Consider the following 16,584-nt stretch of genomic DNA (forward strand, 5'->3'; position numbering starts at 1 on the left):
AGATGATGGCATCATCAAACCCAATGTCCGCCTGGTATGCAAACTGAAGGGGGTTGAGGTATTCACTCACCATCGGTCTCAGTTGATTCAGTACCAGACGCTCAAAGGTCTTCATGCTCTTTGATGTCAGAGCCACTGGCCTGTAGTCACAAGGTGCGACTTTTCTTAGGCACCGGAACAATGCAGGAAGATTGCCACAGTTGCGGCACCCTTCCCGTCTTCAGAGAGAGGCATATCGTTTGGATCAGCGGTTCTGGACAACCGGATCTCCATATATGCCTATACTATACTGATACGCCCAGCCCACATATGCACGTACAGAGTTTTTGTGCATTAATTGTAAGATTGTTTCAAATACTCCTATCTATATCAATAGGAATGTGCTGCACTCCATCGTTCTATCTTTCAAATACATTATATGTGTAACATACAAAGGTTGCTTATTAAGGTTGTTCTTAAAAGTGTTCTGGGTGAAAATGTTGAATACCTTTTTGGGGATAGTGTTGATATTGTTAATAAGTAAATTAGAGTGCTCTAGATGGATGCAATCAGAAAATCTGAGCATTTCTGTCAAAAGTTAACATTTTCACATAGCCGCCATCTTGTAAATATGCAAATTAGGGTTCCAGACACACCCAATCGTAATGATAAGCATTCCAATGTGTTTGCAATGGTCAAAAACATGAAATAGACACCAAGTTTGTATGTGTAGCTCATCTGGTTCAAAAGTTACAGCCAAAACCGTTTTACATGGTGGACATTTTGGATTTGGCCGCTATGGCGACCCCAAAGGTCGCCCGCTCGGGCGCCCTAGCTAAATCATTAGAGCATGCCCTGGGCTACATCTGGGCCAAATTTGGTGCATTTAAGACTGATTAGCCCTAAGGCCCGGGACTACTGCTGAAATATTGTCCATATACAGTAGGTGATTATGCTAATAAAAGCTAATTACGCTAATTCTGAAAATTGCTCAACATATGCAAGTTAGCATCCGGCAGTTTCCACATGCTGGGGACCCATACTCAACATTTCTAATATAAAACCTTGGTGTACTTAACATGTCCGGGTTCACAATGGGGCTCTATGGGCTGGCAAGTAGACTAAAACTGTATGCCCGGTTCTCCTCAGTGGCTGGAGCAATTGATCTGAATTTGCACACAGCCATTGACCATTACCATCTGAACACAACTGCTTTTTTCGATTTCACCAAATCTCAGCTGTTTATTAGCGTTTTGGTGTCAAACAATGTTATGGGACGAATGATCAAACTGAGCATGCGTCAAATCTGCGTTACACTGTTGCACACACAGAACGTGCTTCGACCAACTTACGTGTGTGTGTCTGTGTGTGTGTGTGGGACAGTGTGGGGGGGGTTCGCGACACGACGGGACGCGTGCCGGGGGGGGGGGGGGTTTCCTCCGAGGTGGAAAGACTGGTGACGCAAGGTTATGGGGGGGGGGGGGGGGGGGTTCACGATGGTACGCGTAATAATAATAACATTAACAATAACGCTAATCTATTGGCTCGCCACCATTACACATGATGTCGAGTAAACAAGCTAATGAAATCAGCTCCTGGCCTTAAGGTGGACTGACTTAAGGTAGACCAGTAATTATTTTAACTGCGCACTTCACCGGGTAAGGACTAGTTATTAATAGTTCATATAACTCAATCTCTGAATCCAATCCTAAATATTTACATCATTGTTAAGCAGCACAACGTGACGTATTGCGACACGTTGTGAGCTTGTAGATCGGCTATTTTCAAATTCAAATTCAAAGTATAAAATAGGGCTTAAGTAGATAATGCTTGTTTTGTAATAATAATCTGAATCTGCAAAGTAACTAGTAACCAAATCTGTAAAATAATTGCAATGGAGTAAAAGTACAACATTTGCCTCTGAGATGTAGTGTAGAGTAGAGTAGAAGTACGGAAATACTCAGGTAAAGTAAAAGTAACTCAAAATTGCACTTACTGTAAGTACAGCATTTGAGTAAATGAACGTAGTTACTTTACACAAGTGGTTCTCAAAGTGGGGTCTGGGGACCCCCAGGGGTCCTTGGGGGGGGGGGGGGGGGGGTGGCCCCAGGGGGTCCCCAGCAAAATGTTTTAATATAGCATCACAATCAATTTTACCCCATTATCCATATTTTCAACATTGGCTGTCAAATGAACATAGAGTCATTAGCCTATCTGAGATTATAATATTGTGGTACAGCTGTGATCTGTGTTAGCTAACTGTCACTGTTAGCTATTTTGTTTAGCTCTATGCTGATAGTGAGTGATTATTAATTATGACTAACATACAGTAAACCTCATATTCCAGGAGTTTAAAACCCAGACTAAACTGACAGAATGTGTCAGACAACAGAGAAGAGTTGCTGACAGATCAGTGAGTGTGGTGAACTGCCCAGACTGGTCGACTACACCTCCATCACAGAAGATCAAAGATGTCCTTTTACACGGTGTGACTCTGTGTTCTCCTGGACCCCATGCTGTCCTGGTGACTGTTGATGTCAGGTCCAGTTTTGCTGAAGCTGACAGGAGATCAGTGGAGGAACACATGGAGCTGCTGGGGGACAGAGTCTGGAGACACACTCTGGTTCTGTTCATAAACGGATACTGGCTGGGAGAGAGACGTGTTGAGGAGTACATAGAGTCTGAAGGAGAACCTCTGAGGTGGCTCCTGGAGAAATGTGGGTACAGGTTCTATGTTCTACATGGTATCAAGAGGTCCAAATCTGAACAGACAGAGCTGATGGAGAAAACAGAAGACATGGTGACAAGGAACAGAGGACACTTTGAGCCTTCAGACTCAAAAGAAGACAGGTCTGTCAGAGACACAGGACACTTCAAGGTGGGACATGAGACAAGACATGTGACACTGTTTGAAAGATTGAAAAGAAAATATTTATAAGATAATGTATTAATCCCTGTGGGGAAATTCAGATGCCGTAGCAGCAACAGCAGTAAATGTAAAACACAAGATAACAATAATAATGCTTATCGATTTAACAAAATAGTTAATAACATTTATGGATGTGTGATTGTAAAGTATTAATGTGTTATTTTGTTCTACATACAGAGTGATGTGTCAAGTGCAACAGCATTACTAGCAAGCCTCCCTGGTGGATTCAGTAATGAAGGTGTAATGCAGGTTGCAGGTTAGTTTCCTGTTTCAAATATCATTTAAACTATTATCACATTATGTTAACATACTTACTGTACTGGAAGAATCAAGTTAACATTTAAAAGAAAACACTGTTACTCACGTTATCAAATAAAGACAAATATATTGAATTGGTTAGATTTTCAAAATTTTCCCTGAGCTCATGTAATTTACTGACGCATCTCATTAAACTAGTGGTTGATGCAGCATGTGGCTTTATAAGCTGCATGTTATCTTCACATCATGAACATGAAAGTAATTTCTGTTACATCAAGTGATTCTTGTTTTCTCTCAGGTGCAGCAGGTGTGAAAGAACCTCAGATTACCCAGACAACAGGTAAGATCTTTACTCTCTGACCTGCAGATTTGATCCTGAAATCATTTTAAGAACTAGAAATGTGCGCTCAGTAGAGGGCACATCTCTCAGGAGGCAAGCCCTGCCTCTCTCCATCTGTCTGTGATGACAATGTTGTGTGTGCGTGCGTGCGTGCGTGCGTGCGTGCGTGCGTGCGTGCGTGCGTGCGTGCGTGCGTGCGTGCGTGCGTGCGTGTGTCCGTGCGCGCGCGCGTGTGTGTGTGTGTGTGTGTGTGTGTGTGTGTGTGTGTGTGTGTGTGTGTGTGTGTGTGCATGTGTGTGTGTGTGTGTGTGTGTGTGTGTGTGTGTGTGTGTGTGTGTGTGTGTGAGAGAGAGAGGTTGCAGGTCATTTTACTGCTTTAAAAACACTATTACTGTGGTAATACTATGTTAACATAGTTACTGTACAAGAGGAATAGTGTTTTCCAAATTAAAACAGTGTTACTTAATTAATAAGAATAATAAGAGAGAGAAAGAGAGAGAGAGAAACGGAATAGATTGAAGAGAAAGAGAGAGAGAGAGAGAAACGGAATAGATTGAAGAGAAAGAGAGAGAGAGAGAGAGAAACGGAATAGATTGAAGAGAAAGAGAGAGAGAGAGAGAATCGGAATAGATTGAAGAGAGAGCGAGAGAGACATGGAAACGGAATAGATTGAAGAGAGAGAGAGAGACTTGGAAACTGAATAGATTGAAGAGAGAGAGAGCGAGAGAGACATGGAAACGGAATAGATTGAAGAGAGAGAGAGAGACATGGAAACATAATAGACTGAAGAGAGAGAGAGATGGAAGCAGAACGGATTGAATGGACATCTCAGCCTATTGCCATTAACAGGAATCAAACCCTCAACCTTCGGATTGACAGGCTGCAACACTACCTATAGTGCTATAGCTTTGTCTAGGCTGAGGTTGTCTGTTGAAGATAAAATTGAACCAGTGAAAGCAGCCGATCTACAAGCTCAGAAAAACATTGCTATCTGAAAAGTTTTGAGAATGTAGATCGGCTATTTTCAGAATGAAGTATGTCATACATTGAAAAGACATACTCTCGCATTTCAGGTTATCTTTAACAATTGCACTTGCATTAATTGACACAAGTAAGACACGCGAACGCTGGAAGCGAACGCAGATTGACTGAGGCTGCTATATTTCAACCACACTGTAGTAGTGCACTCTGCCGCACTCTGCCGGCTGTATACAGGCAGTGCAGCTGCTGGCATTTCAGCACGGAGTTTCGAGTCACATGGGGGCGCGAGCCAATGAGAGCGTGAACACACGCTGTATACAGGCAGTGCAGCTGCTGGCATTTCAGCACAGAGTTTCGAGTCACATGGGGGCGCGAGCCAATGAGAGCGTGAACACACACGGAAAGACCATAAATAAGGGACAGACACACACACACACACAACCCAAGCACGGTGATATAGTAAGCTCCACTTGGTCGGAGGCCTCCTTCCGCTTTCGCAACAATCATGTTGTGTGCAATGCAACTTAAATGAAGTCTGCATCAAGTGAGGCTTGAACTGGCAACCTTGAGGTTTTAAGGCACACACTTAAGCGAGAAGCCATTGGAACAACAGACCTGACCTGGTGAATAAGAGAGAGAGAGAGAGAGAGAGAGAGAGAGAGAGAGAGAGAGAGAGAGAGAGAGAGAGAGAGAGAGAGAGAGAGAGAGAGAGAGAGAGAGAGAGAGAGAGAGAGAGAGAGAGAGAGAGAGAGAGAGAGAGAGAGAGAGAGAGAGAGAGAGAGAGACGGAATAGATTGAAGAGAGAGAGAGACACGGAAACGGAATAGATTGAAGAGAGAGAGAGAGAGAGAGAGAGAGAGAGAGAGAGAGAGAGACGGAAACGGAATAGATTGAAGAGAGAGAGAGAGAGACACGGAAACGGAATAGATTGAAGAGAGAGAGAGAGAGACACGGAAACGGAATAGATTGAAGAGAGAGAGAGAGAGATGAGGTTGTCTGTTGAAGATAAAAGTGAACCAGTGAAAGCAGCCGATCTACAAGCTCAGAAAGAACGTTGCTATCTGAAAGGTTTTGAGATTGTAGATCGGCTATTTTCAGAATGAAGTATGTCATACATACTTCATACCCTCTCAAATAAGCATTTCAGGTTATCTTTATCAATTTCATATGTATTAATTGACACAATTACTGGTAGTGTCTGTTGATATTTATAAGTATTTCCGTCCATTATGAACCAAGCCTCTGTGTCCCGAACTACTCTAGATCACTGGTTCACAAACCATTTACCAATAAAGGCATTTTTGTGTCTCCTCGGAACGAAAACTAGTGAAAGTAGCCGATCTACAAGCTCACAAAACGTTGCTATCTGAAAAGTTGTGAGATTGTAGATCGGCTATTTTCACAACGAAGTTTGTCATACATTGCAAAAACATACTCTCCAAGAAGCATTTCATGTTACCTTTAACAGTTGCACATGCATTAATTGAGAGAGAGAGACATGGAAACATAATAGATTGAAGAGAGAGAGAGATGAAAGCAGAAAGCATTGATTGGAAATCTCAACCTATTGCCATTAACAGGAATCGAACCCTCAACCTTCGGATTGACAGGCTGCAACACTACCTATAGTGCTATAGCTTTGACCAGGCTGAGGTTGTCTGTTGAAGATAAAACTGAACCAGTGAAAGCAGCCGATCTACAAGCTCAGAAACACGTTGCTATCTGAAAAGTTTTGAGATTGTAGATCGGCTATTTTCAGAATGAAGTATGTCATACATTGCAAAAACATACCTTCTCAGATAAGAATTTCATGTTATCTTTATCAATTGCATATGTATTCATTAATACAGTCTTGTTGTTTGCAATGCACTTTAAATGAAGTCTCCACCAAGTGAGGCTTGAACCGGCAACCTTGATGTTATGAAACATTCACTTAAGCGGGAAGCCATTGGACCAACAGACCTGATCCAGTGAAAACGGAGGTCAGACAGATGATACCATTTCACGCAAATAACTGAAAAATCCTGGGTTTAAGTGTTTTTCAAACTGCTCAAAATTGCGGACAATCTAAGGGCGGAGAGAGAGACATGGAAACGGAATAGATTGAAGAGAGAGAGACATGGAAACAATAGATTGAAGAGAGGGAAAGATGGAAGCAGAATGGATTGATTGGACGTGTCAACCTATTGCCATTAACAGGAATCGAACTCTCAACCTTTGGATTGACAGGCTGCAACACTACCTATAGTGCTATAGCTTTGACCAGGCTGAGGTTGTCTGTTGAAGATAAAACTGAACCAGTGAAAGCAGCCGATCTACAAGCTCAGAAACACGTTGCTATCTGAAAAGTTTTGAGATTGTAGATCGGCTATTTTCAGAATGAAGTATGTCATACATTGCAAAAACAGACCTTCTCAGATAAGCATTTCATGTTATCTTTATCAATTGCATATGTATTCATTAATACAGTCTTGTTGTTTGCAATGCACTTTAAATGAAGTCTCCACCAAGAGAGGCTTGAACCGGCAACCTTGATGTTGTGAAACATTCACTTAAGCGGGAAGCCATTGGACCAACAGACCTGGTACAGTGAAAACGGAGGTCAGACAGATGATACCATTTCAAGCAAATAACTGAAAAATCCTGGGTTTAAGTGTTTTTCAAACTGCTCAAAATTGCGGACAATCTAAGGGCGGAGAGAGAGACATTGAAACGGAATAGATTGAAGAGAGAGAGACATGGAAACAATAGATTGAAGAGAGAGAAGGATGGAAGCAGAATGGATTGATTGGACGTGTCAACCTATTGCCATTAACAGGAATCGAACCCTCAACCTTCGGATTGACGGGCTGCAACATTACCTATAGTGCTATAGCTTTGTCCAGGCTGAGGTTGTCTGTTGAAGATAAAAGTGAACCAGTGAAAGCAGCCGATCTACAAGCTCAGAAACACGTTGCTATCTGAAAAGTTTTGAGATTGTAGATCGGCTATTTTCAGAATTAAGTATGTCATACATTGCAAAAACATACCCTCTCAAATAAGTATTTCAGGTTACGTTTAACAATTGCACATGTATTAATTGACACAATCATGTTGTGTGCAATGCAACTTTAATGAAGTCCGCATCAAGTGAGGCTTGAACTGGTAACCTTCAGGTTGTGAGGCACACGTTTAAGGGAGAAGCCATTGGACCAACAGACAAGAACCTGTGAAAATGGAGATCACACAGATGATACAGTTTCACGCAAATAGCTGAAAAATCCTGGGTTTAAGTGTTTTTCAAACTGCTCAAAATTGCGGACAATCCAAGGGCGGAGCTTACTGGTCAACGTGATACATGTGTTCCTCATGAGTCAAGGCACATGTGTAAGCAGGTTTAATGGCTGTCGGCCAAACGAGGCATGACTTTTGCCTGTTTAAGGTTTGCACTTTCAAAAAATCGCTATAGCGCCCCCCTTTGACCAATTGGAGTAAGATTGGTTTCAGTGATATTTGGAATGACCCTCAACATTACCGCAAAGTTTCAAAGAAATGTGAGTCTGCATGTATGTGTTAGGGGCAGATGAATAATTGTCATAAAACTGCAATATTCATTGGCTCATTAAAGCTTCATTTTTTCACTTATGGAAAATCTTTGCTGCTTGTTTGTCGGCATAGGTCCAAAGTTCATGTGTAAAACGTTTCGTGCAGATTACTCAAAAATCCCAGGATGAGATTTAACAGTTTTTCATATAATTCAAAATGGTGGGAGATCTAAAGGTCAGAGGTCAAAAGTCAGAGGGTGAAAGTTGTTCAGCATGAAGAGACGCATATGTGTATCCAAGTTTCATGGCTGTAGGTCAAACAGGGCATGAGTTGTACCTGTTCAAAGTTGGCATTTTGCTATAGCGCCACCTTTTGACGAAAGATTGTGAGAATTATTTCTTGATAGTTTTTCATGACCATCTACCATATGGCCAAGTTTCGTAAAAAGCGACAGCACGGTTCAGCCAGAACTGCGAAAAGTGGCAGAAACGGAATACTGCCAATCTTAAAACGGGTCCAGAGCTGAGCTCTGGCCCCGTAATAATAATAATAATAGAATAATACATTCATTCAGTGTAAGTTCTTTCCTCTTGTACTATTGTAAATGTCTGTTGTCTTGTGTTCCAGCGACAGGTGGAACACCATCTGAGACAGGAAGTGTATACAGCTGGTCACCTGACAAGAAGGTCTCTGATTGGTTGAATCATCATCAACATCCTGCGTCCTCTTCAGGATATGAGACCATGAGTATAGCTCCAACCCAGGCAGACGCTGATGTGATGAGTGTGAGAGATGAAGATGTTTCATAGATGAAACTCTAATCTAGGCAAATATTTGCACCTTTGTGTTAGTACAGATGCATAGGTTGGATTCAAAACGTTTACATGTTAACAATAACTAATCAAAATGTACATAATCAGAATTATTCAAGTGGTACTCCAAGAATCTCCCTCGACAAGAGAAGATGAGGGATAAAATTCGAGAAAAATACATAAAATGTGCAAAAATAATCATATAATGAAATGATTCTCGCAACACCTAAAACACAATTCATGTTGTAAAAATCACACCCAACAAACGTCTCATAACATCACATTAGTGTTTAATTAATTAATTGAAAATAAGCTATGTAAAGTGTCAACTTTGGTATTGCATTTATTTTTTAACAATAATCTCGGTTCAATGTGTAATTTCTCCACATGGTCATTTTCAGAACAATGATTTATTTTATGTTTATTCATGTCATTTGTTGGTCATGGGTGCCTGGCACCCACTGCACCGTGAATGTCCATAAAAGACCAATCAGATATATGTCCTTGGATAATGAACTTCTTAAATGTGATTTGTCAGAAATCTATAGGCCTATTCAGTAGAATAATTCAACTGGGTTTATATATTAAGTAACTTAAAAGATGCTGTAACATTCTGAAAGTTAATTTCTTAACTGAATTCTTGCTGAATCTTGCTGAAAGTTGTGTTTCATGATTTCTCCTCTACATTTTTAGGATTTGTCTATAAATAGCTCATCAGAGGAAGAGGAGGATGAGGATTCTGGTGAGAGACATGGATCTTATTAATCTTTTACACTGTAAGTCTCCAAGCTGCCTCTAATCCTCTAACTGTCCACTGTCTTTACTCTCTACAGATGACTGCATGGACATGATGAAGATGATGAAGAAGATAAAAAGTGGAAGTGGAGAGGAAGGTAAAACATTTAACACTAAAATGAGCTATGAGTGTTGTTGTGAATACAACATGAAGGATTACACAGAACTAAATGTTTTCTCTGTAATGTCTGTAATTTTTCTGCAGAGCTGAATAAAACTGATCTGGATCATTATGATCATGGTGGGTGAGAGATGAATGAATGAATGAATGAACAAACAGATTAATGTACAAATCATCAATATCGTGTAAATATGTGAAACTATTATATTTTGTCCCTCCAGATCAGGTGTACTTCAGATCATGCTGTGAAAAATGCCAACATATCCAGCAGGTCAGTTTGATCAAAGCAGAGATTCTTCTTTACATACGTATGTGTGTATGGCTGTTGGGGATCCTAAATGATCTCCTGTGTGTGTGTTTGCTTGGTAGAGCTACGGCAAGAAGATAATTCCTGAGAAACTATCCAGAGGACGCTTGCAGTGAGTCTAAACATCACTTCGACACCATCTGCTTATCTGGTTTCATTATATTCTTATTCCTTATAAGAATCTTCGTTTTGGCTTGTGTGCGTGCTTGGGTGCGTGCCTGTGTGTGCATTCTTTAGGGCTCAGCTGGAAGGACAGGGCACCTATGAGTGTGAGTTAACAGGCTTGATATTTGAGGCGTCGGAGCGAGTTCTGGTGAGTTATTCCATCCTGTCCTGGTCCAAGTTCAACAAGTTCGTCCAGAACCCCTGGACGATTGCTGGTCCCATATTCAACGTACAGACAGTCGACAAGGATCCATCTGCCCTCAAGTACATCCAGCTCCCCCACTCCCTGTGCCTGGCTGGTGAGAATATGCTGCCTCTGAGATATGTATTATTGACTGTACAACTATACATCTTCCATGTCTGATATTATTTTACAATATGGCAAATCCAAATAACAGTGATAAATCTGTTACACTATAGTCATTCTTTAGCCCTTTTTGGCTTCCATGCATTTTGTCTTGTTGTCTCTATAAAACTGTCCCTCCATCCTTCCTCCTCATTATCTTCACCTGCAGGCCAGGAAAAAGAGAAGATATTTGCTGCCCTACACGTCACTGGTAAGGATCCCATCATTGAGAGAGTCCAGTCCTCTGGTAGTCATCTGAAGTGGCCGGTGTCACCTGTGGGTTCCATCGCCCGGAACATACAGCAGGTGGAAAACCACGGAACGGTGCTGGTCTATGAGGATCTGGGGAGCAGTATCGACACTTACAATTTCCGCATCTTCCTCGCCAGCTGCAACTCATCACGTATTAAAGTGAGAAGGCCACCAAGATGGAGACAAAAGTTTTTGTATAATGATAATCACGTGCAATAATATTGTAATATTCTTTAAATAATAACCCTTTAGAGCTCTTGAAGGATAGATTGCAAAGGAGCTCACTGAAAAGTGAAAAGAGGATGTTGTAGCCTATATGCAATGCACATCATCCTTAGATCTACCTGTAAACAATAACAAACGGTTTATTCCCTCTTTCCTGCCTATATTACAGTATGTGAAGTCACAGTACTTGTACCTTTATTGCACGGGAGGGTTATCTGTCCACAGAGTCAGTCTAACTTTGGTTTTGACTCTTCTGTTAGGACTCCTCTTTGGTAATAATCTAGCAGCCAGTAGGTTGGCCAGCAGGACCTCAGAAATATGTATTTAGCCGCAAACCCCCATAGATCCCACGATTATTCCAGATTTTTCAATATTTTTCAAATATAGTTTAAAATAGGTTTAAACTGATGTCAATGCTTTATCTCATTTAGCTTGGGCAGGGCTAAATGCTTTAAACATTTTCATGTTTAGATTGACTTTTTCTTAGGCTTTTGTTGAATGCAATTATTCCTGAATTAAAATGCCCTAATGTAAATCTAATCCACACTGGTAAAGACTGGCATAATCTGAAATATTAAAACCAAGAGAGAAGGGAAGGGAAGGGGAGACTTGTGGATACAGTGGGGTACTGGATAGCTCTGCTGCTGTTATTTTGTCCTCAACTGGGGATCCGGCAGGATTGAAAAAAGATGAGAGGGTTTATGTAGGCCTACCTGCACTTCTCAGATTGAGTCATTGCTTGTCAGTCAAAGCATGCCGTTCTATGGCACATTTCCCATCATTGCTGAATGCTGACATCAATCATGTCTGTTACACTCGGTGCGAAGTCAATTAGTCAATTCTACTTTTTTTGATTAACTCCTTTTCCTTGCGCCATTGTTCGCTAAATGAAGTTTTCCGTTTCGGCATCTTTGGGAAAATCTACCACAGATTATTACAGTGCTTGGTGTCAATTTCATCCAACCCGGCATCCACAAGTGCAAGGAGGTGTCAGTGTGAGATAAAGCGTACGACAAAACAAAATGCACGCACGCAGCATTGCATAGCCAATAGGCTGGCTGCCAGCTGATATTCTATTCAAATGAAAAGGGGAAATTACAGAGATATGTAAATATAAACTAATATACATTTACACTGTAATCACTCTCACAAAAGCTGGACAATTATGCGTCCGGCCAGAGGTTGACAAACTGTCAATCTATCTTCTAATTGTCAGGAAAGACAATTTCCTACTACCTTGCTTCTTCTCTCGCTTCCTTCTCTCCTGTTGTCGTCACTTGTCCACCTGTTGTCTTTGTGTGTGGCAGGACATCAAGAAGAAGTTGAAGAAGGGACGTTTCAGTACGGTTGACAAGAACACCTTCTGTCTACTGGTAGATGGGAACTACCATCTGACGAGTGAGCCAAGAGGAGAAATTGATCCTGAGGTGTGTTTGTGTGTAGATAGGTGTAGCTATGAACATGTTGTATTATGAATCTGTGTGATATAAGTTAATTATTAATGTTATGTGTCTGTGCAGAACTTGCCATTCACCCTGAAATCAACTGAGTTCAGAGGCTTCTTTGAAGCATACTATGAGCAGCCACCTCCATTCAAATTGAATCTTGAAGTGAGTGGTACTGATGATGTTACTGCATGGACTGCAACCATTCGACAAGGTACCTACCATATGCACACATTCACCTGTCTACTTCATTGTTTGTAACTATGCAGTGTATTTCTGAATGATGATACATATCTGTTTATCTTGTGTCAGGTGACTTGGTCACTGAGAAAAAGCCAAGCAAACTGCAACTCGGTTGGTCACTGCCGGGCTCGAGCAAAAGGAAAATGGGTAAGTGTGATCGATGTGACTTAAAATTTCGGAATAATAATTATTAGGTTTAATTTGTGAATTATCTGAGTTTTAGCATTGTAGAACAAGACAGTAATTTCCATCTCTTTTACAGTCTGTCAAGTAATAGACGTAAGTAGGCCTAATGTAATTCCAGATAACTGTAACATAAAAAAGGGGGACAAACAAACAAACAAAAAAACATGGCCTCTTAATGTTGCAAAGTCAAACTTGTTTATGATTTGCTACTTTACTACTTTTTTCACATCTTGTGATGATTGACTGGTGATGACACTTGGGCAAAATAACACCAGCAAAAGGGTAGGTGGGGAGTCTTAAAGACATTTAGCCCTTTTGCTTCTGTGAGCGGAGGGGGCACAACATTGTTGAGTCCTTGGTCCCTGACCTTGGTCACTTTGTCCCCAGAGTCGTATACGATAGACCTTGGTCACTTTGTCCCCAGAGTCTTATACAATAGACCTTGGTCACTTTGTCCCCAGAGTCTTATACCATAGACCTTGGTCACTTTGTCCCCAGAGTCGTATACCATAGACCTTGGTCACTCTGTCCCCAGAGTCTTATACCATAGACCTTGGTCACTTTGTCCCCAGAGTCGTATACCATAGACCTTGGTCACTTTGTCCCCAGAGTCGTATACCATAGACCTTGGTCACTCTGTGCCTAGAGTCTTATACCATAGACCTTGGTCACTTTGTCCCCAGAGTCGTATACCATAGACCTTGGTCACTTTGTCCCCAGAGTCGTATACCATAGACCTTGGTCACTCTGTTCCCAGAGTCTTATACCATAGACCTTGGTCACTTTGTCCCCAGAGCCTTATACCATAGACCTTGGCCACTCTGTCACCAGAGTCTTATACCATAGATCTTGGCCACTCTGTCCCCAGAGTCTTATACCATAGACCTTGGTCACTTTGTCCCCAGAGCCTTATACCATAGACCTTGGTCACTTTGTCCCCAGAGTTTTTTCTACCAGACCTCTGTCTTCTCTTTGCCCAGTACCATGACTACCAGAGCCTCGTCATGCTGCTGCCACTTGTAGCATGGTGTATATGTTGCCTTGAATCAAGACGGTCATCGGTCATAATGATATGATCGTCTTGGAGTTTTTTCAAAATAGACTTTCGCCCTTTTTGGTCGGTACGTAAACGTTCAGATTTCAAATGTAAAGTGCTTACCCCATGGCCACGCATGTTACAATTGTACGGCCCCTCAAAAGTACCCGTATATTCCGTATTGTTCAATAAAAAGCATTTTAATCCGATCAGTGGCCATTTTCTCATAGAGTTATAATGTATCAGAGTGCAATGCACCTTCCAACGATAGGTTCACGCAGTTGAAAGAATATGGAGAAAAAGGCCACCGATCGGATTAAAATGCTTCTAATTGAACAGATTAAAATGCTTTTAATTTGACCCCAAGTACAATAGTGCAAAGACTATTTTGAACAAAAAACAAGGTTGTCATATAATATATGACAGTCTTGAATTACGGCTACAGTAGGTGTATATGCAGCATTCCCATTGAAAACTATTTCAAAAGATACTCTGGCTTCTGGAGGAAAAAGATAAAATAAAACGTTTATATGAGAACATAAAATCCTACATTCTAAATCGCTACCGGGGGGCGCCATAGCTGAGTGGTTAGTGAGCCCTCCTAGGGAGCCAGAGGCCCTGGTTGCCCCAGGTATGATTCCAGGCCAGGCCAGCAAATGTGTTGATGAAATGAAATTTGTCCCTGAGCAAGACTCTTAACCCCTAATTGCTCACAGGCCCTCATTGGAAACAAGACTGTAAGGACTTCCATGAACGGACCTGTTAAGGAATTATATCCTTTACCCTCTGGGACTCAAGATTGCATTGTAAAGTATTGACCAACTTCAGTCACTTAGTAACATAATGCAAATCCATGGTGGCTATGACTAGACCCTTCCCTGCTCTCCTTAGATTGAGGGAAATGGATATCTGCACACTGGATTACATCTACCAATAGTTTATTGACTATAGCAATGTTTCAACAGGGCAAGAGACCCTGTTGGGTTGAAACATTGCTTACAGTAGTTATCCACTGAAGACAAATGTACTGAATTGATCAGATGTTCAGAGCCTTCCTTGAGATGATGTAATTAAGGGAATCAGTTCATTGAATATTGTGTCTAGTGTTTGATGCAGGTTGTGGCTTAGAAGCTGGTTGTCTTCTTCACATCATGAACATGATGTGAAGTCATTTCTGTTAGAGTATCAACTGATTATTGTTTTCTCTCAGGAGTGAAAGTACCTCCGATTACCCAGACAACAGGTAAGATCTTTACACTCTCAAGCCTATACCACATGTGCAAGGACGCGCTGTGATTAGCCAGTAGCCACTTTGAGTGGTAGTTGGGGCAAATGCTCACCTCAAAACTTGATTTACAATTCTGTGTCTATCGGTACATAACTCAAACGGCGCTGAGTTGGCTCAAGCGAACTTCGCAGCGTTCGGCACGGCGACTCGCTCGCTTTAGCTCACTCGGTGGTGCCTCTCGTGGCTCAAGTTCGCTTGAGATGGCGCGCCTCCATCGCGGTCAAAAATGATACTTTATTGGCAAAAGAAAAGAAGTCTGTGGTTGTTGGGAAAAGAGTGGCAGCAGTGGGATTTGATGACAGGAGGTTGAGGTTGACAGTCAACGATTGTCAAATTGTCAATTGATTAGCGAAGCACACCACCGAACCAGGTGCTGAACATGGGTTTCGGGCTGTATTAGAATGTGTTGAATGTGATGCCACTCCCTTTATGGTAGACTAGAGGCAGTTCCGCGTTCATCTCAGAGTGTGGTTATAGCACAAGCGGTATAGGTTTTGGAATGACGCATCTCTGACCTGTATATTTGACCCTAAAGTCAAACCAACAACTATACAGAATAATCTAATGGATAATGTTATGATTAAACTTGAACAAGTTCAGTACAACTCTGCTTTTCTGAGGGCAGGAGTCAAATATTATAATATTCTGTCTTTTCTATTGACAGACAGGAAAGTTGAATTTGTGGAGACGAACAGGCTTGCTCTAATTCAACGCGTCAGAGAGGTTCTGTGTCTAGCAGATGACCTTCTTGACAAACGCATTTTCTCAAGGGGGACGTACGACTGCATCAGGGAAGCAAAGACCAGTCAAGAACAAATGAGAATACTGTTTGACGCTGTGCAGCCTAAAGGAAAGAGAGCAATGTTAGCATTCTACAATGCTCTGCAACAGTATGAATCCTTTCTTGTTGAAGATCTAGGTAAGAACCAACAACTTTAAATCCCTGTTTCACTCCAGTTTGTTGGAGTTGTGTGTGACATGCTTTTAACTTTTTGTTTGTTTGCAAATTCCAGAAGAAGATCAGGGCAGATAATCATGCTGTATTATCTCCCAATGGGAGCTGAAAACCTGGCTGACCTTGAACATCACAGACACATCCCTACAACCTGATGTAAAACACTTGTGTGAAACAACCAGCAAGATAACATGTGGGGGATTAAGTTTCCTGATTAACTGAACTAACTAATGATGCACTGATGTGGAAGTAAACTCCCAGTCCTGTTCACTGGTGATGGAACACCTTCAATTAAGTGTCGACCATGTTATCTACCAAAATAATTTCTCTCCATCCTGTTAACTGCTGTTTACATTATTAAAACATCATAATTAACATATTAAAACAATACCCATC

General features: G+C 41.4%; 2 long non-coding RNA genes across 2 annotated transcripts; both read left to right on the plus strand.

The window, feature by feature from the left end:
• Positions 1 to 3,452: 3,452 nt before the first annotated feature.
• LOC308104426 lies at positions 3,453 to 16,341 on the plus strand. The gene is made up of 3 exons (XR_013934818.1): positions 3,453 to 3,506; positions 15,898 to 16,152; positions 16,247 to 16,341. It is a non-coding gene; the product is annotated as an uncharacterized lncRNA (long non-coding RNA).
• Positions 9,971 to 10,425, plus strand: LOC308104580. Its single transcript, XR_013934836.1, has 3 exons — positions 9,971 to 10,011; positions 10,110 to 10,159; positions 10,285 to 10,425. It is a non-coding gene; the product is annotated as an uncharacterized lncRNA (long non-coding RNA).
• Positions 16,342 to 16,584: the final 243 nt, after the last annotated feature.

Source organism: Gymnoscopelus braueri (genome assembly GCF_963280865.1).
Source record: "Gymnoscopelus braueri genome assembly, chromosome: 17".
Taxonomy (NCBI): Eukaryota; Metazoa; Chordata; class Actinopteri; order Myctophiformes; family Myctophidae; genus Gymnoscopelus; species Gymnoscopelus braueri.